At 45.9% G+C, this 24084-nt stretch overlaps 1 long non-coding RNA gene across 1 annotated transcript; it reads right to left on the minus strand.

Annotated features, from left to right (window-relative positions):
- Positions 1 to 110: 110 nt before the first annotated feature.
- Positions 111 to 6234, minus strand: LOC121362230. Its single transcript, XR_005956470.1, has 3 exons — positions 5928 to 6234; positions 4557 to 4673; positions 111 to 3222 (listed from the first exon to the last, which is right to left on the minus strand). It is a non-coding gene; the product is annotated as an uncharacterized LOC121362230 (long non-coding RNA).
- Between the last annotated feature and the right edge of the window lie 17850 nt (positions 6235 to 24084).

The following is a 24084-nucleotide window of genomic DNA, read 5'->3' on the forward strand; positions in this document are numbered from 1 at the left end:
ATAGATTGGAAGGAGTCTGAGGGAGAGAATCACCAAATGGAAACCATTTTACAGATCTGGTGCCTTTTATTTTTTATTTTATTCCATTCCACAACAGTTTGGGCCTGTGTGGTGCTGGGCTTAAATCAGCACCAAAAAAAGTTTGATATTAAAGGCTGGTCCCTAGCCCGCTCCTGCTGTTAAAGGGCACCTCTGCCTCTTGATCAAAGTACCACCCTGTTTGCCCTCAGTGATTTGGAAACCCAAAGTTGAGCTCCTCCTGCCAGGGTTTTGTACTAGAACACTGCAGCTGCTTGGCACCAGCAGGATTTTGGAGGTAGGAGAGGTGAAAACCATTATCCTGACTAAAAACCTGGAGGTATTTAGGCAGAGGGGCTGTGAAGGAAGAACCTCCTTCCCTTTTTGAATGTTTTTACCGTTACCATTGCCTCGGCTGCGTTTTCACAGGATTTCTCCATTTCTCATTCAGGCAGATTCTGACATTTCATGGAGATTATGAAGCGCTGGCCGAAGGGCAGCTGGAGCTGGAACTCAGCTCTGGGTGGGAGGCAGCAGCCGTCCCGTGCCAGAGAGAGGCCTCAGCGCAGTTCTTCAGCATCTGCAGGTGGGACTCACACGAAACGTGAATATTTTTGGTTCCATCACAAGGCTTAATTTTTCAGAAGCACGAAGAGGTTCTTCAAGGCTGCGAGAGCCTAAAGCCTTGGATTTCTCCTGCCTGATCTGCCTGCTGGCACGCACAGCTCTGTTGTCCCGGCATTTGATCTGTCAGTGACTCACTCCCAGGCTCGCTATCTGCACCAGCAAGGTGCTCCAGGGCTCAGTCGCACCCATGTTCCCTGTTATCAGCTCCTCTTTTCACTCCTGGGGTGCTCCCGGCCTTTGATCTGTTCCCGAACTGCAGCAACAGCTTTTCTTGTTTTTTAATGCTTCATTACACTGTGCAGGGCCATCAGCCCTCCCCAAATGCCACAATCTCTGCTGCCTGCATGCTGCTCTCACAAGTACATCCAGGCTTTTTCTTGAAAGCGTGGAATAAAACTCTTATTACCCTCAGCCCTCAAACAATCAGCAATGGTGGAAATCAGTTTGCTTCAAGATGGCAATTTCCATCAGACACTACATGGCAGTGTAATGATATGGTTAATTATTCCCTTGCTTCTCCCTGCTGCATTTAGCTGCTGCTTTTAAAAACCTGTGGAGCAGAGGCTGTTTACTTCATCCTTACAGCGCCTGGTGCTGTGGGCTCAGACCAGTCTGTAAATCCTAATGTTACTGAGCACTCCTGAATCCTGTCTTCCAGCAGAAGTCCCCTTTTGCTGGCCAGGCTGGATCTAGTTTAATTTGTGGTTGATTCTGTCAAAGCTAGAGACATAAGTGGAAAGAAAGGTGCTCTGTGTGCTGAAGGACTGAAAGAGCTTTCTGTGTTTTACAGTTGATTTTTTTTAGAGTGACATATGAGCAAAGGCAGAGACACACAATAATTTACAATATATTTGCTTAAAATCAGCTAAATTCATAGTAATTGTGGAAGAAACCAGTCGCTGCACCTGAGCTGGTTCTGCTGGAGATGGTGCTTATCAGATGACCTAGCAAGACCTTGCTGGCTTGTAGGATCTGGGGCAGAAACTCCAGCAGAACAAGCACATTCCTCAGAGAGCCTTCTGAGCAGCCAGTTCCTGCTGATGTGGTTGCAGGTCAGTGACCCAACTCGTTTTGTCCCTGCACTCAGGGGTGGGCCTTGGCTGTGCTGTGGGGTGGAGGACAGACGGACGGACGGACAGACAGAAGCGCTGGCTGCACTGGCTCACGCACAGGGAAGGCTGTGGCTGTGGCTCTGTGTTTGTGGCTCACGGGGTCCAGCCAGGTGGCACAGCCCTGATCTGCAGCACGTCCCAGACGCTGCAGTCCTGCCCAGGGCGCGCTGCTCCTGGTGCGGTGTAAGTGATGAATCCCTCTCCTTCCGCTGGCCAGGCTGGGCTTGTTCTGTTTATGCCTTGAAACCTCTCCTCCCCACCATGCTGTGATCTGTGCCAAGCTGTTTGGCAAGTTAAAAGCTCTGCCTGCTGCGTGGGCAGGAGAGGGGCCACGGCGTGGTGCAGAAAATATGTGAGATGTGGTCCAGGCTTGTGGGGAGGATGAGGCGAGGACCTGAGGTGTCATTTGTGTGCTCAGTTCATGACTTGCCCAGCCTGTTTCACAGACTTGTAACCACTGATCCTTGACCATGTTTCAGGCCTGGCCTGCAGTCACTAATTGTCAGTGTCCTGGGCTTTCTCCCAGGTTTTAATTGTCACCATTATTATGATGGATGTGGGAAGAAAGGGCACGCTGGAGAAAGGTGGCAGTTTTTTCATTGTCTGCCATTGTCATTGTCTGAGCTACCATTAAAACTGCTTATTGGCATTTGCACTCCTGTGAAATGTGTAGGTGAGCTATTTATAAACGTGCAGAGAGATTCTATATCTCTAGCTTGTGCTGTGATTTAAGAGTAATCCTCACCAGGAGAGGAGAATCTGTCCAGTACTGCAAAGGAGGTGGCAGAGCTGGAAATAATCCACCACTTGTGAGCCTCAGGGTTGCCCATAGGATGGGGTGGATTTCTGGGGGCAGGGGAGGAGATGGAGAAGCAGCATGTTGTTTCCCCACTCGCTCTGTCTCTTCCACTGTGGTCTCCCATCTCCAGGGCAGAGGGAAGCACTTTTCCTGCTGCACAGCCCCCTCTCCTGTTCTCTGCTCTTCTACGCAGCAAATGCACTCAGCTCTCTCCTGGGCTGCATCCAACCTTAGCCTTCACTCGCTTCTGCTTTTCCTTTCTGGAGCAGATTCAGCCTGGTTTTCAGGAGGGAATGGCCCTTTTCCAGGAGCAGTCCAGTCACAGCCACACAGGAGTCAGTGTCTGTACTTCTCAAAAATTCTTCTCAAAGTAGATACAGCCATTTGCTTCCATTGTTCCTCTCCTGCAAGCTGCAAATGACCTCACCTTTTAAAGCATGCAGTTTCCTGAAGAGCAAGATTAATGTAGCAGGGCTGTTATTGCATCTGATTGTCTTTTACCTTTCCACATGAAGACTTTTTGGTGACTAATAACAGAGAATCTTCTCAGCCTGTCCTGAGTGGGAACATAATTCTTCTTCCTGACTCCCAGGTGCTGTTTATGATGTTGTCTTTTCTTGCCTTCATAAACTTGTTTGGAAATATCTTGCATTCAGCTTAAGGATGCTGATTAATGTTATTTACAGAAAAAAAAAAGCTTTCATAATTGTTATAGTTTCCCTCTTAACATCAGTTTGATGTGAAACTTTAGTAAACCCAGGAGCTGGAATTTGATAATCCTTGTGGGTCCTTTCCAGCTCAGAATATTCTGTGATTTTATGTAGTTGAGGGAAATTATCTACCTTTGAGGTCTGCACCTCAATATCTGAAAGGCTCAGGTGGGATCGCACAGACAGGGATGCATCCCAACAGCCTAACTGCTGCAGGAAGGTTAATGTGATGTGGTTGTGCTCAGGAAATGAGATTCTCTCCTTGAGAGCTCCTGGCTGGATCTGCAGGACACACTGCCCTCCCTTGGCCGGCGATGGGCTGTGGATCTGGGCTGGGAACCTGCCTTTCCTGAGCATCCCTGGGCCAAGGGAAGGTTACTGGAACCTGCTGTGTGCTGTGATTTATAAACTCGGTCAGGGGCGCAGACTTTGCAGGTGATTCCAACATTCCCTCCAGGAGTTCATGACAAGATTTATGTGAAGCTTCAGCACTGTGTGAAATCAACTGTGAGAAAAATAGCTTAGGAGGGATTTTATCGTTGTATGCAAGAAAGTGATGTAAGAAACCACAGAAATCTGCTCGACTGATTCTTGAGCATGCAATGGAAGACTTTCATCTGGCTTCGCTTGTAAATGAGAGTTTTATGTAAATGTTAGAAAATCATAATTATGACATAGACTTTTCAGAGAATTTGTACTTCCAGATGTAATGATGTGGGAGCAATCTGGGAACAGAGACTTGTTTGATAGAGATATCTCTGACTTTACCCCTTTTGAGGTTTTGCTCACTCAGAGCCTGTCCCTGGTGCTGTGACCCAGTGTCAGACTGAGCTCTGCACTGGTCCATACAGGTATTCTAACAATTGGGATGTAATGCTCCCACATTTTTCCATTTTTGCTACATATTGTTCTTTTTCCTGCCCTTGTGTGGGTTATACTGTCCTGGCAGAGTCTGACGTCGTATTCAACATTTTTCATGGCCTGGAGCACCTCATTAACATTCTCTATCTCTTTTTTAGATTACTGAAATTTTGTGTTACAGCAAGATGGGAGGTGCTGTCCTGGCAGAGTCTGATGTCGTATTCAACATTTTCATGGCCTGGAGGACCTCATTAACAATCTCTATCTCTTTTTTAGATTACTGAAATTTTGTGTTACAGCAAGATGGGAGGTGAGGGGAGGAAAAGTCAGCTGTTTTTCAGTAGGATTGTGTTCTTATGTTTTGTCTCTTATCAAAATAATTACTGTCAGCAAGAAAACTCTCTGTGCCTTAGAAGTTCATGTACTCACAGCACAAACCCTCGGAGGAGTAGGAGCTGGAAACAGGCAGTGCTTGGGTCACAGTGTCTCAGAACAGCCACTGGTTGATGGATATCTCCATATTCACATGGAGTCACAGGGCTAGTTCTAAAAAAATAAAAAATAATGAAAATGTGATCCCAAATATCTCATCTCTCTTGCCTGCCCTGCTCATGGGGTCAGATCCCCTCACTGTGCACACAAATGTGGGCTGCAAACCACCCTGTGTGCCTGCAGCTCTGGGAAGCCCCCAGGGATTGTGCCCACAGTGTGACAAACTCCAGGCCAAGTCAAAACCTTAACACCTACACAGGCAATGGGAGGGTTGGGTGTTTGGTGCTGCTGGGGAGTTCTTACATCTCTCAGAAACTGCCTGGATCCATGAGCTGCTGGAGGAGGCTGAGGGAGGGCTCAGGGAACTCTCCCTTGGAAGCAGGGAGGAAGAGCAGGGCAGAGTTACCCACATGAGAAAGCTTTGTGTGCTCTCAGCTTGTTTTGGAAAAAAACCCTGACGTGTCTCTGTTTAGAAACCCACTGTCCTGGGGCACAGGACACCTGCTCAGCACTCTGCCAGGCTGGAACTCTTTCTTATGCTTTTTAAAGGGGAAAAAAAGTCACTCCTGATCTACAGCACCACACAGCCGAGAGTGCCTGTCCTTGAAGAGCATTCCCAGCTCTAGATGTAAAGGAACCTGAGTGCACACAGTGTTCAGAGCAAGGGGCGTTCAAACCATGTCTCAGTTTCCTTGCCTTTGGCAATTTCTTCTCAAGAAACCATATTATTTGTGCCTAATTCTTACAGATGGGACTGAGGTGCCTAATTTTGTTTTCTGGCAATCTTGGGGGGTCAGTAGGTGTAGAGAGACATTGGGTTAACATGGAACTGACCCACTCTTGTTGTCTAGTGAGAGCTAAACCACAGAATTAGGTGTGAAATGTTGGCTAACAGGGCTCATCTGGCACTTGCCTCCATGGTGCTGGGGAACACGAGGCAGTCAGACTGGCAACACCCTGGCACATGGGCTTGGTGAGCAGGAGAGACACCCCATGCCCTTTTCTGGAGTCTGCCTTTTCCTCTGGCAGCCTGCAGGTTTTCTCAAGCCAGGACCTACACCTGGCATTCTTGGCCTGTGGACCACCAGAAATCAGATTATGACGAGAGGAGCTGAAGTGCCAGGAAGGGAAAGTGCCATGAAAAAATTTCAGCACAGCTTTGCCATCACGGTAAGAAATGTCTTCTCTCTCACTAGACCTCCCTGCCTCTGCTCCTCCATCCCTCCTTTTGGGGCAGTGATCTTGGTGTTCTATAAGTTTTTTTTTGTGGCATCTTCTTGAGGAGTGTGCCATGCAGAGAATTCTCACCTGTACTAGTGGTGATGTCCTGACTCCCATCCTGGTGAGGAAGCAGCTGTGTGAAAATGGGAAGTTCCTGCCTCCATATCCATCCTTGGTGTTTCTTCCAAGAAGAGTGGCCTTGCACACTCACTGCTGGCTCTCAGCTGCTCTGTGCTGCTGCCTGGCTGTGCCAGCGGGAGGGAAAGGCACTCTCCAAGCCTGGGATCATTCCAAATCTCCACTTGGTATCTTTGTAGTGATTTACAATTTCTGGGGTTGGGCCTTTGAACCAGAACTTTATTTAAAACTGTAATGAAAAGGGAAAACATCCAAAGAGGTGTGGGGGTTCTTTTTATTTTCTTTTTATTTTAATTTCTCTTTTTCTTTTTCTTTTTCTTTTTCTTTTTTTCTTTTTCCTTTCTTTTCCTTTTTCTTTTTTTAAATTTATTTTTCTTTTTCTTCCTTTTTCTTTTTTTATTTTCCTTTTTCTTTTTCTCCTTTTTTCTTTTTCTTTTTTTCCCCTTTTTCTTTTTCTTTTTCTTTTTCTTTTTCTTTTTCTTTTTTCTTTTTTTTCTTTTTATTATTTTTTTTTCCTTTCTTTTCCTTTTTCCTTTTTTAATTTTATTTTTCTTTTTCTTCCTTTTTCTTTTTTTCTTTTTCCTTTCTTTTCCTTTTTCTTTTTTTAAATTTATTTTTCTTTTTCTTCCTTTTTCTTTTTTTCTTTTTCCTTTCTTTTCCTTTTTCCTTTTTTAATTTTATTTTTCTTTTTCTTCCTTTTTCTCTCTTTCTTTTTCTTTTTTCTTTTTCTTTTTCTTTTTCTTTTTCTTTTTCTTTTTCTTTTTCTTTTTCTTTTTCTTTTTCTCTTTTTTTTTTTTTTTTTTTTTAATTTTTTTTTTCCTTTTCCCAGTGCACCCAGGCAGGAATTGCAGGCAGCCTGGGATGGCTGCTGACAGGGAGCCCTGCGGCAGCCTCCCCGCAGCGGGCTGGGCTCGCACAGCTCCGGTGTGGCTGCCAGCCTGGACAAGCCCCAGGTGACTTCGGGGAAGTCCGGACAATTGGATTCGCAGTTCTCACGCCTCAGCTCGACCAAACGCACACCCTGACCTTGTAGCTGCGGGCAGGATCACAGTGACTTGGCGGCGGCTCTTTATTCCCTCCCTTCTTTAGTCGCTCCCGCGATCGGGAGATAAGGGAAGATGCGCTCCGGGCGGGAGCGCTGCCTCCGCGGCTGCCGCCAGAGGACACTCTTGGATAGCCTATGGATCCTTCCCAGCACGGCTTCCCCCTCTGCTTGGTCTCGGCTTCATCATCCCGCGCTCCCAAGCCAGGCTCCCTCTGTCCCTCCTCGCTGTCCTCGGCACTCCTGGCTCTGGCTCTGCTTGCCCTGGAGCTGTTCCCTGCAGCCCCCACTATCCATCTTCCTCGGGCAGGTTTATCGCCCAAGGTCACCGTGTTGCTGTATCTGGTGCTTTGCTGTGTCTCTGTCCCCAGGGCAGGTAGCCAAGTCACCAGTTTGCTGGGAGCGTGTCAAGGACCTGCAGCACTTGGCGCCCTCGGGACCAAGAGACAAAACCCAGACACAACCTGCCCTGAAGCTTGGAAGCACTCAGAGCAGAGATTTGGGTATGGGCCTGTTTAGGAGATTAAGTTCAGTCTGGGTTCAGATCACTCCAGTTCTCCCTGTTAAAAAAAACCCAAACTCCTATAATTCTATTCCCTGTAATAAGCATAAAGTGTAAGGTTCATGGCTTTTGAAGTTAGTGCCTTAATGCTTTGTGCAATAAGACTGACATGTCCTTACTTGCTTGAAATAAATAATAATACAAAAAAAAAAAAAAAAAAAAAAAGGTGTCAGATTGCTTTTTCAGATGGAAAGAGGCATTCCTTAAGGAGCCTGAGCAGGTGGGTATGTGAGTGTTGTGGCTCTCTTCCTTCTGAGAAAAGCAGGTTGGGTAATTTGTGTGTTCAAGTGCCTCCTCTCAGGGAAGGTCACTTAGGGAGGGCAGCATCCATCACTGCTGGGAAGAGGCAGCAGGTTTCTCTCAGCATCCCACCCCAGGAGAGCAGTTTCTCTGTGCTGGCTCTCAAACAGGCAGCCCTGGGGAGAAGGGAATGGAGGAGAGCCTGTGAGCTCGGTCTGGTCACCCATGGTGGCAAAAATGGATTTTGCTCCTTACAAAGGCAGGGCTTTCTTAGGTCCAAACTCAAATGGACAAAACCACTCTTGAGTCTCAGTTAAACCTGTGGTTGGAACTTTGCTTGGGACCTGCCTCAGTGCTGGCTGCCCCTGGCTGCAGCTACTCTTGGCCTTTGGAGTCACCTAGCAAAGTGATGGAGAATTGTCCCTGCTCCAGGCAGCACAGAGATGTTTTGCAGGGCCTCATTCTGAGTGTAAAACTGCTGGGTCTGTAAGAAGTTTTGGGACTATTATAATTTTGGAAAGGATGTTCCTTTTTTTTTCTAGTATCCCCCAAGGCGTGAGATATCTCCTGATTTGCATTGTTGTCTGAAGATCAGGACAATGGTATTACCATCCACTGTTCTGTCTTTCACTGCTAACACACAGGTTTAGAGGAAATATAATTCTGTATCTCTGCTCATGTCACTTGGCATAGTTGCCTTGAATTGAGACTTTAGTTCACCAGACAACTGGTCCATCTTGTACACACAAGGCTTTGCTTTATGTAGTGGTGTTTCTCCAAAAACCTTTGCCAAGTGCAAATATTGCACGAGAGAGAAAATCCATAGTTGTGCTTTGGTGAGAACCAGCATGCTGAAGAACTCCATGCCTTGTGCATAGACCAACAGGGCTTCAAGCACCTCTGGGAAGTGTTTTTAGGAGTCCGTTTCCTTTGTGTTTGGGAGATGATCTCTTCAGAAAGTGCCTGCAACAATTACTGTAGGAGAATTTCAGCTCATGAGTGCTTTTATACTTGAAGTGTTTAAAAAAAAGGATGGTGATTTTAGAAATGAAGAGTAAAAATGGTCTGGCAGTCAAGTGATGTTTGAGGATGGATGTGGTGTAGGCAGTGTTCCCTATTCCCCAGTAATATGTCAGGAGGCAGGAGGCAGCAGTCTCTGTTAATTATGCTTATGGTGAGCAGCCAGTGCTTCCGCTGGGACTGACTGTGCTGATCATGATTGATTGGGATTCCAGAGAAGGCTCAAACTCAGTGTGTCTTCTCAAAGTATGCTGAGATGATGATAACAAGTCATTAAAGTTTTATAGTCTTTATGGTGCTTTGTCCCTTGTGACGGTAGAAGCATTTCTGTAATCCAGAGCACGTTGGATTATTCCTAGAAGATTTCTTTCCTAAAGAGTGTTTTTACTCAGAAAACTGTTTCAAGTCACTGGAAGTGAAACTTTCCTGCAAAGCCCCAGATTTCTTGTGCATGTGGCCACCTGGAAATTGATGGAAAGAAAGGAAGGTGCTGAAACTCATAAGAGAAGCTCCCCTGCTTCCCTGCATCCCACATTGCTTCCTGGAGTGGCCAAGGCGTTTGGCAGGACCTCCTGGCTCTCACAGGGACACTGAAGGGTCTCCATGTCACTGAGGTTTAGGCCATGTGTTGGAAAGGCAGTTTCCTCCTGTAGTTAAAGAAGAAATAGATATTCTGGTGTGAGAGTGTCTGCTCTGAGGATAAACTTCTCTGGAGAGTTTTCTTGGAGCTAGAAACCCTACTGTGGAAGACAGTTTTTCAAAGTAATGCTTTTTGTCTGAATTGACCTTTTGCAAATATCTTTGTGAACATGTGCAGTGTATAGAGAAAGAGAGACCAGGGTCTCATGGCTGGGATCTGGGGCAGAGGAGCAGGAGGACACCAGGGATCTGCTTTCCTGGAGCAAGCACATGGAAGCCCCTCACTCTGAGCCTCAGTTTCTCCCTTTGCCAAGAGGGAGATTTGGTAACAGATCCTGCCTTGCAGGATGATTCCCACAGTGTGGCATCAGCATCTCTGTAACAGGGCCCCAGCAGAGCAGCTCTGGCAATAAGATGGGATTTAAATTATTTAGGGTGTTGTCATGTGATCACAACTGATTGAGTTCCTGTGGCTTCACAAGTTGCCATCTGTTATCATCCCCATTATGAATTATGCATTAGCTTAAATCAAGGCTTAAACCAGTGGAGTTCAAACAGAGTCCTCACGCAGTGATACCATAAAACTGTCTTTAGGGTGTTAGTACTGGATCCAAAACACTGCAGCCACACGAGGGATCATGCTGGTTTGGTATCAGCTCTCTCTGCTGGTTCAGACCATCCTGGAAGGCTCCCTTGTTAGTGGTAGGATTTATGCTGGGCCAGGTGTCACCTGCCTCCTTTGTGATGCAGGCTCAAAAAACTGGTCAAAATTCCATTGCCTGTGTTCTGGTTAAGTGGGCAGAAATGAGACCACAGTCCCAGAGCAGAGCCCCAAAGATCTCAGGATTCTGTGGTCAGGGAGCTGCTGCTGAAGGCACAGTGGCCACATGTCAAATTGTTGGCTGGCTGGATGAGGGACTTTGGGAAGCTGTTGGCTTTGGAAGGGCCATGAGCCCTCCTGTAAAACCTGTCAGCTGATGCATGTGTGGTGGTGTAAATGTGGCCATTTGTGGCAAAACACTTAAAGACCAACTCAGACATTCATCAGAGTCCTCTGGCCTGGAGGTGTCCTGGTCTGAAAGTGGGTTCCTCCAGAGCATTCCTGCTCCTCAAGCTGGTCTGCACACAGTCAGTGTCCTTTTCCTGTCAAGGAGAGGTGCCTCAAGCCCCCCCAGCTCGTGTGTGGGTACTTCCCTCTTAGGCCAACGTGCTGGGGCTCCTCCAAAGCTCTGGAAGCTGCTGCTGGCCAAGCTGTGAATTCTTTCCCTTTTGGTTGTGTAGCTTATATTAGATCTCATTTAGGACCTGCTGTGCTTCCAAGGGTGTGATTCCCTGATGTCCCATCCTCTCCCAAGCCACATTTAGAGGCCAGGCTTTCTCTGCCCAGCACAAGGCAGCCCAGGGTGGTGGGGCAGGCTTGGCTCTCACTGCAGCCCTGGGGCATGCTGAATTTATCCACATTTGCTGGGCAGCAGATTGGGTCAGTGACCTTGCTCTGATGCAGAGGCAGGCAGTTTATTCCCATCCATTTGAGATCCTATAAAATAAACAGTTCTCTTTGTGGGAACAGGCATCAGAGATTACTGCAGCTAAATCAAGACTTGCTTGGTGAGTGTGTGCAGTAGGGAACGCAGAAAATTCACGGCATCCCCAGAAGCCAAGTTCTTCCACACAGATTGTGTGGCTGTCCTAGGGAGGACCACTGGGATCTGTGAGCCAAGCAGGATGGATGGGCAGGGAATGGATGTCTCCTGGCATTAGCAGTGGTAGCCATGATAATTTCTGCTTGAATTTTTGGGTCATAAATCTGTTTTGTCTGCAAGGACACTTCCAGTGGCTCCAGCTTTATCCTAGTGTTGGGAGCTATTTTTCTACAGCTGGAGGGTGCTTGTTCCATCAGCTGGCACCAGGGCTCCTGGTTTCTGCCCTTGGATATCTGAGGGCAAAAATCCTTTGGCTTCAGAGGGAGTTGCTCACACAATGTCCCTGCTTGAAATAGAACTGTGTCTCTTCTCTTTAAAGCAGGGCCAGATTCTCCACTGCATGTTGATGTGTAAAGCCTTTCCCCTGGGAGGGAGCCAGCCTTCTTTTTCCTCCCAAATTCACAAGTGTCCATACCTCTTGCAGTTTTACAGAGGGCTGAACAGTCCCTTCAGCTGAGACAGGAATTTGGAGTATTTCCTAACCTCTTCTGGAAAGAGGGTGGTAGGTAGGGCAGCAATAGTGACAGTGTTGAGGTTTTTGCAAACTGAGTTGGTGATACCAAAGATCCTCTCTCACATCTTGTCCCTGTGACTTTGCAGTTTGGGGGTGAAGGGAAAGAATGGTGAAGCTCTGGTTGCTGGGACCATAACAGGTCAGGAAGAAAGGAGTAAGAAAGCAAAGCAGAAAGAGTTGGGATTTAGTGTGGACCACCAAGATGGGAGAAAAGTGAGACAAATTTTTTGGACTAAGACTTAAATTGCTCCAAACCACAGGGTGCTGTGCCTGAGGGAGACAGGGAGGGAATGGTTATGCAATTTCACCCTCAATCATGCAAAAGCAAAGTACTGGACAAAGGGATTGCCTTAGATATATTGCAGTTGGAGCCTGGTAGAGCATTTGATACAGGGTCTTACAAGATCTTGCCCTCCCTCTGAGGTTGTTTGGCTTGTTTTGAATAGGAACTCAGTCCTGTGGATTAGTAGAAATGACAAATGATACATGGCTCTGGTCATGCAGATTTTCTACCAATGTGACTGATGAAAGTTTTTGATTCATCCATTTCACTGAGGGTTCCTCCTGTGCATTAGCAAAGCAGTAAAAAGCATTTTAATGACAGTTTTAGGTGCGATGTTTTTCAAATATTACTGAGTACATTGTAGGTGAAGCATAGCAGAAACCAGGAAATTTGGTCATTTTGGTGAGAAAGTGATGGAATGTTAGAGGAGGAAAAGTAGTTTTTCTATATGAGAGAAACATCTGAAAGCAAAATTCTTTAGGAAGGAGGAACCCTTAAAGCTTTAGTGTGAGAGACAGCAAAGTGAGCCCTTGGGTGTGTGTGACAGACTGACAGCAAGATAACTGGAGTCAGGCTATTGGGCTGGACTGGGACTGGGAAAAGTGGCATAGATCCATGGAAATTACAGAGATTTGGCAGTTTATCCCTGCTGAAGATACATCTGGGGTAGAATTTACTGACAAGAAATTACCAATCAACTGGTTTGAAATCAGAGCTGAAAGCATGAGGGACGAGTTAAATAAATCTACTTGCCCCCACTTATTAAAGACTGGAGTCTGCTTATTGCAGGCAAGAGGACAAGGAGAGAGGCTGTGCAGGAGCCTGCCAAAATCTCTGAGGTGTGAGAGTATTACTGAGCAGTGTGGGAAGACTTGGCACACTTGAAGGGAAGTGGAGTATGGCACTAAAGCCCATTCCTTGGGAGCAAGAGGGCTGGATGGGAGGCAGCCTGGCTGACCAAATCTGTCTTCCTACCTCATCCTAGCATCACAGCCAGCCCATTCCAGGAGATAACTGGGTGGTCAGAAAGTTACTTGTGAAAATACTTAGCTTTGTACCTTTATTTTGTTCCTGTCTTTGTGATTTCATTCCCTGAAAACAACTATCAGGTTGTTGAAGGCTGCATTTGTTAAGCAAGGAGTAAGCAGCTGGGTTTCAAACACTCACTGAACTGGTCCTTCAGGCAACTCTTTGAGAATTTTGCACCAAAGGAAAAGGAGAGAAGAAAGGAGAAAGTGGAAGGGAGTGTTTATATTGAAATCTTTATTTAAATCCAAAAGCCTAGAGCAAAGCATCAAAACACAGAGTGCCTCATACAAGCCAAGACAGGGAATAGAATTCCCATTTTATTCCAGATGAGAAGTAGGTCTTGTTATAAAGGGGGTTGGATGACAAAGCTAAATGTAATTTAAATTTCTACTCCAATCTATTTTTAATTATTCATGTGTAGATTCTTTTGTGGGGTTAACAAGGAATTTGCCAGGAGCCAGGCCACAAAGGCTTGAGTCGTAGTTTTCCAGCAGACATCCTGAAAATACACTGTCACAGGCAATCAGTGTCCTTGGGGAGGTGGCCTGTTAGCAGGGTGTTTACTAATTGGGATCATTCCACAGTGGATAATTGTTTGTGACACCCACGCTGATTGGACCCACAATATCTTCCCATCCTGCAAATGGTCCCTGACAGTTTTGATGAATTTGGAGTTTGGAGTCTGAATAAATCCAAGGAAGGAAAGAAGAAATGCTTCCACTGGAAAATTCATGTAGAAGAGCAGAGCTGTGCCCTGGGTCAGCCCCCAGGAATGGAGACACATGAGCACACAGGGAAAGGCCACTGCTGGGTCTTGTCACGCTTCCTATCTTTTCCTCTTGTGTTAATTAAGAGACTGGAGGAGGACCAGCCATGCCAAAAGAAAATGGGGAGAACTGGTTTATTTTGCACAGGACAGGGGTGTCCTAACCAAGGATGCTTGGACTTACAGGGAAACTGCACATTTATTGAAATATCTGAATGAGTTCAGATGTGGCTCAGGCCTTGCTGCCAGAAAATAGCAAAAGTGATGCAGGTATGCCCAGCAAACCTGCAGCTCTCTGGGCTGGGAGCAGGATGTGAGGCTTGTAAATACCATTTTGCAGAGGAGATACAGAGATTTAAAAATTTTGTTTCTGAGCGCTGGCCCAAAAGGTATTTGATATTTTTTGCTATTATTGACTGACACACTGGTATGTGCTTTATGGCCAGTTTGACAATCACAGAACTGTAAGAGCATTCCTGTCCAGCCCCCTGCTCAAAGCTTCTTTGCTCTTCTGTCCCAAGCATTAATTGAATTTTCACACATTTGACAGAAATGTGGTTGTTGTGTTTTGTCTGGTGTGTATCTGCCCTGCACCAAGATGAGCAGGAGAAGCAGCAGGTTGAGTCTTTGCAGTTCAGAGCTCAGAGCTGGAGCTGGATTCTGTAAACTCCATGCAAATGAAAGTGCACAGCATTTCCAGATTTCAGACTGGGGATGAAGTTGCAGGGCTGGTCTCTGGCTATGGATAATGGTAAATATTCTGGGCTTCCCTGCTCCCCAAATGTCCTCACTGGTCAGTAATTTTTCTGAACGTATTTCAGGGAGACTCTAGGAAACTTAGGACTGGACATATATCAGGTCTAAGAATCACTGCTGCAATTCCCATATCCACTGTCTGGACCTTTTTTCTTGGGAAGTAAAGAATTAAGGAAGCATTACTCTGTAACAAGCTTGGCAAGCCAGGGAAGTTATTAGTGCTGTTGGGAGAAAGTATATCCATGTTCTGGCTAGTAATAGGCTAAAGTAATGGCTAAAGCATAGGAGAGAAGGATTCAAAGGTGTCCAACAGTCAGAGAGTTCATATTCCTGTCCAAAACAAAGGTCAGTCATCCTTCTGATCCAGAAATTGTTCCTGGAGAGAGAGCTCTCCTGCTGCAGTAGTCATGCTCCATTCCACAAGCAAATGAAGTTCCAGATGCAAACTGGCATGGAGAATTATGAGAAGCCATCTAGATCTGAGCTTTGAAAATGGGAACTCTTCACATAATCTCTAATTTCTTCCAGCTTCTCCCTGCCCAGCCCAGTGTGAGAGGCGTGCCATGGAAGGCAGGCTCACTGGGTGTTTTAATGGTGGTCCTTGCAGAAGTAAGCGGTGGTGTGTGACAGAATATAAAATCCCTCTTTTCAATGGTCTTATTCAAGTGAAAACAGTCCAGAATACAAAATCCCTCTTTTCAATGGTCTTATTCAAGGGAAAACAGTCCTCTGAAGATCTGTCTGGATGCTGCAGAATATTCTCCACAAACTCATCATGCTGAGGCCTGGGGTTGCACTGGGTGAGTTCAACAGATTTTGGCCGAGTTAGACATTGGGAGAGAAACCAGTGCCTTGTCCTTGAGGCAAAGCTGAAGGTGCTTCCCAGGACACCAAAATCGTGACATTGAGTAACAGTGCCAGGCCAAGGAATTGTGTGAGCTCATTATTTATGCAGGTGTGTTGTTCAATTCCATACAGAATCACCAGTGCAATGAGGGCTGCACCCAGCACAGCACAGACTGGATGGGCGAGTGGAAATGCACAGGACCTGCAGGAGGACATCCATTGCCACAGAAAGGCAGGTGGTGCCTGTCAGATACTGACCATTTGACACTCTATTTAAGATGTCCCAAACCCTCCAATCAAAGAAGAACTGTATTCCCTAAAATAAAACTTTCAAGGTTCTCTCAGGACCTTTGTTAGCCTCGTGTTATTTTGTTGTGCACTGAGGAAACTTGCCCAAGAGCCATACAGAGAACAAAAAAGTCCAAACTGGAAGTATCCAGATGTGCTTTACAGTTGCCCCTTGCATGGAACAAATGGGGTTAATTAACTGTTTCTAAAAATATGCTGAAGGTTTCCCCAGCAGTGAGAGCTGGGACGCTGCTCTGGTCGCGCAGCATTCCCCCAAAGCCGGCAGGATCACACAGGAGTGGTGTGGTCCAGCTTTCTGCCTCCTATCAGCAGATTATGGCTTAAATGGGATCAAGGACTCAGATTTTGGAGTGGGAGCACTGGTTACAAGAGACGATCATTTTTATGGGTCTTAAGAGAGGCAACCCAACTCCTAAAATCCCGCATCCCGCACATTCGCTAAACTCTGATAATCTTCCGGAGCTTTAGCAGATTCACAGGAAAGGGTGGACCTGGAAGGATTCCTGGAGGCTGTCAAATAAGTATCCAGTGCTTCAATTGCCATGAGCTCCAGCGCATCTTCTGTAAATCTGTTTCAAGCTGTTTTTTTCGGGGTCAGTGGAACACAGTATAAATCCCAGCTTGCTGAAGTCCTTCAGGCAGAGAATTTGTGGAATACATATGGAAATACTTTTGCCTGGTGTTCTCTGCTCTGCACCTCTCCCAAACAGAACTTACAATTGTGTTGCAGAATAAAAGGGAAAAACCTCCGAGCCCGGAGTAATGTATACAATTCAATAATACATGAAATTCAAAGCCACACATTAATCACATCCATGTTTAACTTTCAGATTTAAACCCCTGCAGGTTGGCTGCCCTTTGTTCTGCTTAGTGGAAGGGGGCATTCCAGCCTCTCCGTGCAGAGTTCAAAAACTGCCTCGGGTAACAAGTGCAATTGGCTTTTTAGGCCTCATTGTATTCTCCCTTCGGGGCATATGTGAAGCTACTGCACAGGCTGGCCCCTTATCAAGCTGTTCAAAGGGAGAAAAGTTTGGATAGCAGAGGTTTGGCAGGTCACTGCGAGGGGCTGCTCGCAGGTTCAGGAGGCCAAGGCAGGAAAAGTGATGATGCTGCAAGTCAGAATCCAGCTGCACTGGCAGGTCTGGGCAGGAAGGGCAAGTTATACAACAGCCTCTCCTTTCCTCCCGCCACCATCCAGCTTCCAAGCCCCTTGTTTTCATTAGTGTCAGCTCATTTGCAGATTTTTGTGAGCGGGATTTCGGGTGGGAGTGCTTGCCTCTGACATGCCCTTGTGTGTGTTGGATTATTATTAGCTGTTCCTGGTGGTTACCTTTGTCCAGGGCTCACTCATCCAAGTGCTGCAGCTTCCTTGCCTCTGGCTGTTCAGACCCCCGTTCTCCCTCCCTCCTTTCAATCCATTCAAAATGCTGTTGCAGTATGGCTTTATCCCTTCCCTTTTCCCAGCAGCCTGGCTTTCCAGGGCTCCATACAGGCAAATTAAGCCACGGGGAGCAAAGACTTTTCTGCTGCCCTTCAGAAGAGAGCTGCCATAGGAACCTGCCTGCTTGCCAATGCCTCCACTGGCTTTGGTTGTAAACACCAGTGGGGTACTGTGGCTAACTGGAGAATGAAATTATTTGCAGTAGCTGATTTGCGTCAGGGTTATAGTCTGGGCTGATCCAATCCCAGCAAGACGTGGCAGCAGTCATGGTTGGGCTGTGGCTGCAGATATATTGGGAGTAGCTTCAGGGGGACAAATATGGGGGCTGAGAGCACTTCAGCTCTGGTATTGTGGGGGTTAAGCATGTAGTAAAATCCTCACCAAAAACCTGGTCAGTGACAATTAATCTACAATATTTTGACCATCAGGGAGTTTGAAGTGTATCCACAGAGCTGTAATGACATGTTGTCCAGCTTCCAAGTCATGGAATCATGGTTGGGTTGACAGGAATCTTCCAGATGATCTCATTCCAACCTGCTGCCATGGGCAGGGACACCTTCCACTATCCCAGCTTTCTCAGGGCTCCATTCTGGCCTTGAACACTTCAGAGATGAGGCATCCACATCTTCTCTGGGCACTGCCAGTGTCTCTCCACCCTCACAGCCAAGAATTTCTTACTAATATCCAATCTAAACCTGTTCTCTGTCGGTTCAAAGCCATTCCCCCTTGTCTTGTCATTCCAGGCCCTTGTCCAAAGTCCCTCTCCACTCCTCTTGGAGCCCCTCTAGGCACTGGAGAGTGCTCTAAGGTCTCCTAGAGCCTTCTCTTCTCCTGGCTGAACAACTCAGTCTGTCTCCATAGCAGAGGTGCTCCAGCCCTTGGGTCCCAGTGTGTCAACCCAGGGAAGGCCAGAGCTGAAGATGTCCTGTCTGAATGGGGGAGACACAATCAGCATCCCAAGAGTGCTTATAAACATCCCAGAAAACAGGATATGGAGCAGACAGCTGGGGAGTAAACACGGGTGACTCAGTGAGGCTGCCCATCACCAGCCAAATGAGCCTGAACTTTGAAGTTCAATGGTCTGAATTCCAGGGAGTCCGAGCATTTTACGCACCAAAGTGAAATGCCAAGTTCAAGGCATATAGGAGGTGTAGCGTTGGATTAAGTGCTCTCCAAACAACGATGACCTCTTGCTGCTGGGTCATCCAAGGACATTTTCCATGCTAAATCCAGCTTCTGATGGTGCACACCACTAACAGCCATCAAAGTGGTGGAGAAGTTTGATCCTGCGAGGACCCCTCCAAAACTGAAAGGAGGAGAATAAAGAAGTCTTTCAACAGAGGGTGGAACTCAAATGTTTGTTAAGACTGAGTGGTAAATTCGTCACTCTCACCTGCAGAATTGTGGGCTGACAAATTGGGCTGAGCCCAGTTGTGGGCTGAGCCCACCAGCCGACAAAGACAGTGTGGGCAGAAGGACTTTCATGTAGAACACAAATATTGAGGTGCAACAGAGGGCAGAACTTCCCGGTGGTGCCAGTTGAAGAGAGAGTATTTTATGCAACAACACTGAATTCAAATTGCAGTTATAAAGAATATACTGTTCCTGTAGGGCCACACTGGGGTTTTAATAAAGCAAATGGCAAAGCTCCCACTGATAGGGTTTGGCCCACAGCAACTTCAGCTCTGGAAGTTATTTTCTTCTTTCTCCATATAAAAATGGAAAAAGAAGAAAATTATATGGAGAAAGAAGAAAATTTCCAACCTATCAAGCTTTGATGCAAAATAACTTTTCCTATTTATGTCAAAAGAATGATTAGTAGTGTCCTGTAAGCAGCATGCAAAGATTTCCAAAAGGCTGGAATAGTACCTTGGAGTTTTAGTGAGAGATCACACAAGTGACTTTCCAAACTTACTCCCTGTGCTTCTGCACTATCAAAATATATGTAAAAATTTGGAGCAGGCTTTCCAAAGGCATTAAGCACCCCACTTGAAATCCATATAGAGCCAGGTGTCTAATTCAGGCAGTCCCTGGTGTTTCACAGCTGCCATAAGGAACAGTGTTAGCTAGGACACAGTGAAAGATCTCAGAGAAGTTCTGTTGACTTAAAAAGGAGCAGGACTCAGCTCAGCTTCTGACCTAAAGGGTTTGACACAGGAGTAAGCATCTGTCAGCTGCCCAGTAATAATTGCTGTTGGTGTGTTCTGACCCTGTGACAGTCCACAATAAATGGGAAACAATTAGTTTTAGTGTTTTAGTCTGCAACTCATGAGAAAACTACCCCATATTTGAAAAAAAGGCTCCCTGGGGACATGAGTGTGCATGTGGACTGGGGGAAGCTGCTCTGTGGTAGTTTGTTGCAATCACTCATGATTTCTGAATCAGAATTCTGAGACACAGCAACTTCCATCTCCTCTAACTTCTCTTGATTCTTCTGTTCCCTCCTTTCAATTAATTTTTCCCTTATGGAAAGGAGGGGAGATTTCTGTCATACTGAAATTATAAGTTTGATGTCCATATACCATTTCTTCTTCCTGTTTTCCTGACTGATGAAGACGAGCTGTATCCCATTTCCCCAAGGGAACAAGACCCATGATGGGGGTTTCCTGCATGTTCTCTCACCTTGGAATAGCACAATCTGCAATTTGGAGCTTTTGCTCAGGTCCATAAGGTTGGATGGATGCTCACTCAACCACTGGATGCTCCTGTCCTTCAAAGAGGGTCACAGCTGGAAGATGTCTTTATGATCAGGAAACTAATCCAGGTCCTGAAACTGTCACATTTGGTTCAAAGTTTATAATTAGCTTGCTGTAAAGAGGGGTTCAGCTCCTATTACACTAGGGAGAAAAATCAGAGGACAGTTTTTAAGGTTCAAGGTGTGGGAAAGGAATCTCCCACAAAATTCTAGGGAGGAGAAACCTGTGTCTCTTTGCTTTACAGCAAGACAGAGGTGGCACATTCTAGAAATCTGGGACAGGCTCAGCATCCCTCAGAGCAGAGAATTGGTTTTAACACCCTAAAGGTTTAAAAACATAGATAGGAATACACTTTGAAGGAGCATGAAGTAAATCTGCGGCAACAGGTTATATCAGAAAGGACTTTTTTCTTAAAAGGCAGTGTCTGATGAAAGACTTGCAGTCTCTCTTCTGTTCATATGCTGGGAAAAAAATATTCTGGCCACACTGCAGGCAGCCAGATAGTTCAGAGAAAGATTCAGTAACTTAACATGATCGTACTTGTACAGAACTTGCTGTTCTTTGACCTAACTCAATCCAGGAGGGTTTTAAAAGGAGAGAAATAAGGTGTTTCTAATTAAAACACTGGAAAAAAAAAAAAGAAGTTTTCAAGACGGAAAAAAAAGTAAACAACAGAAGAACATCGATTGAAGAATTATTTAATTTAAAAAGTTGCCTAATTCTCCCCATGTTTCGACATGAAAGGTGGATCTGTGGCCAGCTCGTGAAGTGCAATGCCTTGGCTGCTGGCCCACACACAGGGGTAGCAAGTCAGCTTCTGCCCTCCCTCCTCACCACCCTCTGATGCGCTGCAGCGTGGCAGGAGGAGGAGAGGGACGTGAGCAGGAGCACTGCAGAACTGGCAGAGTCAGCAGTTGATTGGGTGCCATTTTTACAGCTGTTGGATGTTTGTGTTTGGGGAAGGAAAAGCTGATGCGTGAGTTTAAGACAAGGATAATTCCAGTCCTTCCAGTGCCTCAAGAGGGGAGTGATTGGGAGGGAGTCACAAAAGTCTTTGAGATTTTGCAACTTGTGTTCACAGCTCTTAAGGTGACAGATTGGGAGAAAGGCTCTTTTTCTTGGTAAATCTTTGGAGAGGAAAGCATGAAGGGCACTTTAAAAATAGGTTTAGTTTAGGGAAAAACTTATTTGATCTCGAGTTTCACTGCAATTTTGATCATTCTCTCTGGCATCTGGTGCCCATTTAAAAGGTACAAAGTAAGGAATCAGTTAAAAGCATGCACAAGCAAATGTGAAATTTGTGCTAGAACAATGCACTTGGGGATTTTAATACAATAATTGACCCCTTCCTTGTTTGTCTGCCTAGCGCTCACTTTGTTCTCTCTAGATCTCACAAGATATTGAATTTACTGGCTAGAGAAGGGCTGCAGACTAGAGAAAACAGAAAAAATTGCTGAGAAAGCAAAATAAGAGGTTAGCGGAAAAAATCTTGTTTTCTCTGGGCAAATAGTACTTATTCTCTTTGTGATCAACACCAGACACTCTCCAGCAATGGTTTCTTATTTTTCACTCCACCCTGAAAGAGTTCTTATAACCAGAACTATTGTTTCAGTGGCTTTACAGATTTGACAAAAAAAATACCAAAAACCCCAGAGAGCCACCCAACCCATGTCAGATAAGAGCTGATCAGTACTGAAAACCTGCCACCTCACAACCCCCAGCCACCAAAGAGATTTACAGACAACAGCTCTCTTCCTCTTCCTCTGCGTGTTTGTCACGCTGCAGGCTTTTAATATTTTTTCAAGGTAGAGAGAGCCACACAACCCATGTCAGATAAGAGCTGATCAGTACTGAAAACCTGCCACCTCACAACCCCCAGCCACCAAAGAGATTTACAGACAACAGCTCTCTTCCTTTTCCTCTGCGTGTTTGTCACTCTGCAGGCTTTTTATATTTTTCAAGGTAGATCTTAAATTCGTAATGGAAAAGGAAGCCGGTGAATATTTTGTGCCTGGCAGGCTGGGAGGGGGAAACTCCTCCTTGGGTGAGTTGTTGTGCTGAATACAAACCAAATGATCTGTGCTGCAGAAGCCCCGGTGGTTGTGGGCGCTGTGGAACCTTCACGCTGCCACTACAGCTGAAAGTGTTTGTCCTTTGGCCCAGAAGATGCAGATTTTTGTGGTACCTGGGAATTTAGAGTGCTGGTGCCGTGTCTCAGGGCTAGGGTAGAGCTGATGGTGGACTCCACTGAGCTGCTCTGAAAGAGGAAACAGGGACAAACCCCAAAGTTTCAGCAGGATCGTTTCAGTGGTGTCTTTTTGTCTCCATCCTTTGCTTGTGTCCCGTTGCACCAGAATCTCCCCTTCCAGCTAGATCTGCCTTTTCCAGGGAAGACTACTTCAGTCAAGGAATGCAATGATTTTGGTATTCCTATTCTAACTCTTGGGCTAATGTTTAGGTGTCTGGCCCCTGATTTAGCTCCTTCCTTCTCAGGTGCCAAGCAGCTATTTGGATCTTGTAACCAGGCTTTCCCTAGGCCAAGTTACCTCCATGAGCTCATTCCCATCTATAGCCATGCAGCCTCTTGGTTTCTCAGCCTGTTGGCTTTACCTGTCCCCAGGAGCAAGTGTTGGGCAGAGGAAGGATTGCACAGCCAGGCCCAGATGCATTTGTCTGGCTGGGGAATCCCGAGTTCTGAGGTCTGATAATTAAGTGTTTCATTAAGCCTGACACTGCGGTGGAGCCTGGAAAAATATGTGATGTGTGTTAGAGCACTTTCACGTGCTGGAGCACTGAGCTCTGCTAGAAACTAACACTGGGGAGAGCTGAGTCTGCTGTGTTGGATTAAACCTGGCTCTAAAAGGTCTAAACCTTGTTCTGAAAGGATCCAGTGGGTCCTGAGTGAGGACAAGGGACAACTGATGGCAGCTTGTCCCAGCACAGGCTGCTCCACCTGCGGCCTCTTCCCCAGGAACTTCCTGTGTGGAAGTGGAATGAGCTGAAAGAAGAACAGAACTGTCCTTGGGGGAGCAGAAGAAGACAGAAGAGGATGCTGAGGAGGGCCAGAAAGTCCCAGGGAGCTGGAAGACTGTCAGAAGGGAAAGACACGACTGGAAGGGTCCAAAAGACTTAAATGTGGGAGGAGATTTTCTCTGCAGCTTTAGATGAACTGAAAGGCATTTGAGCATGGCTGGTTCCCTGTCAGCTCCTTATCACTGTATCCAGGCATCTCTCCAGAGCCTAGCAGCAAAAAGAGGTTTCTCCATGAGTCATTTACACTGAGTAATTCTGCTGCAGACACCATCTCTGCAAGACACCCTTTGGTCCTGTGCAGCTCTGCTGTCCTACATCACATCTGCCCTCAAAATCTCTTTTGTCCTGAGCGAGACACTGCTCATCACATTTGAAACAGTCTCCTTCTAGAAAGAGCAAAATGAGAATTAAATGGCAAACAGCTCCAGCAAAAGGAATTAAATCTTAGAAATGGAGTTGGGTTGTGCTGGAGTCAGTCACATCAGAATTGAATTTTCCCAAGAGCCAGCTGGGTTTATGGGTTGTACCTATAGGAGAAAGAAAAGCCTCATATGATGCTGAGAGCTCCCTGCCCAGGTGCCCGTGTGTGGACAGGTGAGCTGGATAATCATAGTTGGATAAAAGCTAAAGGTTCTGTGGTTGGAAGGAAACACTGTGCAACTTTTCTTTTACACCAGTGGGAATAACTTCTGGTCTCTGCTTTTCTATTCAGCCTGACATTTATTGCTCACAAACAATGGAAATAGCTCACATTTAAAGTGCTTGCTCATCTTAAAACCAAGACCCAATCAAAAAGGAACTCTTTGAAAGAAGTTTTCAGCAATAATTTATTTCACTATAATATGAACAAGCTTGAACTGAAACTTTTATGACCTATGACTTGTCAGATTTTTCTTCACAGACCCTACCCTTTAGCACATTTTTCATGATAATACAAACCAATCTGTTTATTATTTTCAATTCAAAAAAGTAAAAAAGTATCGCATCCTCATGAAAATTGCTTCATTGTTGGGCTGTTTGAGTGGTCAGTGTAATATATCATTGTTTGATCTGGCAGAACCATCTATTTATAAGCTAGTATGTGTCAAACTATTCTTTTGGCAAAACTGGGAAGACACCTGGTTTAGTTTAGATTCCTCGCTATGTAATTCCAAACATCGCTCAGTCCTCTTGGATGGAAAACATGGGCTGGGATCCAGACTTAGGAGTGCTGCTGTCATTCACAAG

This window comes from Pyrgilauda ruficollis, unplaced genomic scaffold (genome assembly GCF_017590135.1).
Source record: "Pyrgilauda ruficollis isolate IOZ18807 unplaced genomic scaffold, ASM1759013v1 scaffold6, whole genome shotgun sequence".
Classification (NCBI taxonomy): Eukaryota; Metazoa; Chordata; class Aves; order Passeriformes; family Passeridae; genus Pyrgilauda; species Pyrgilauda ruficollis.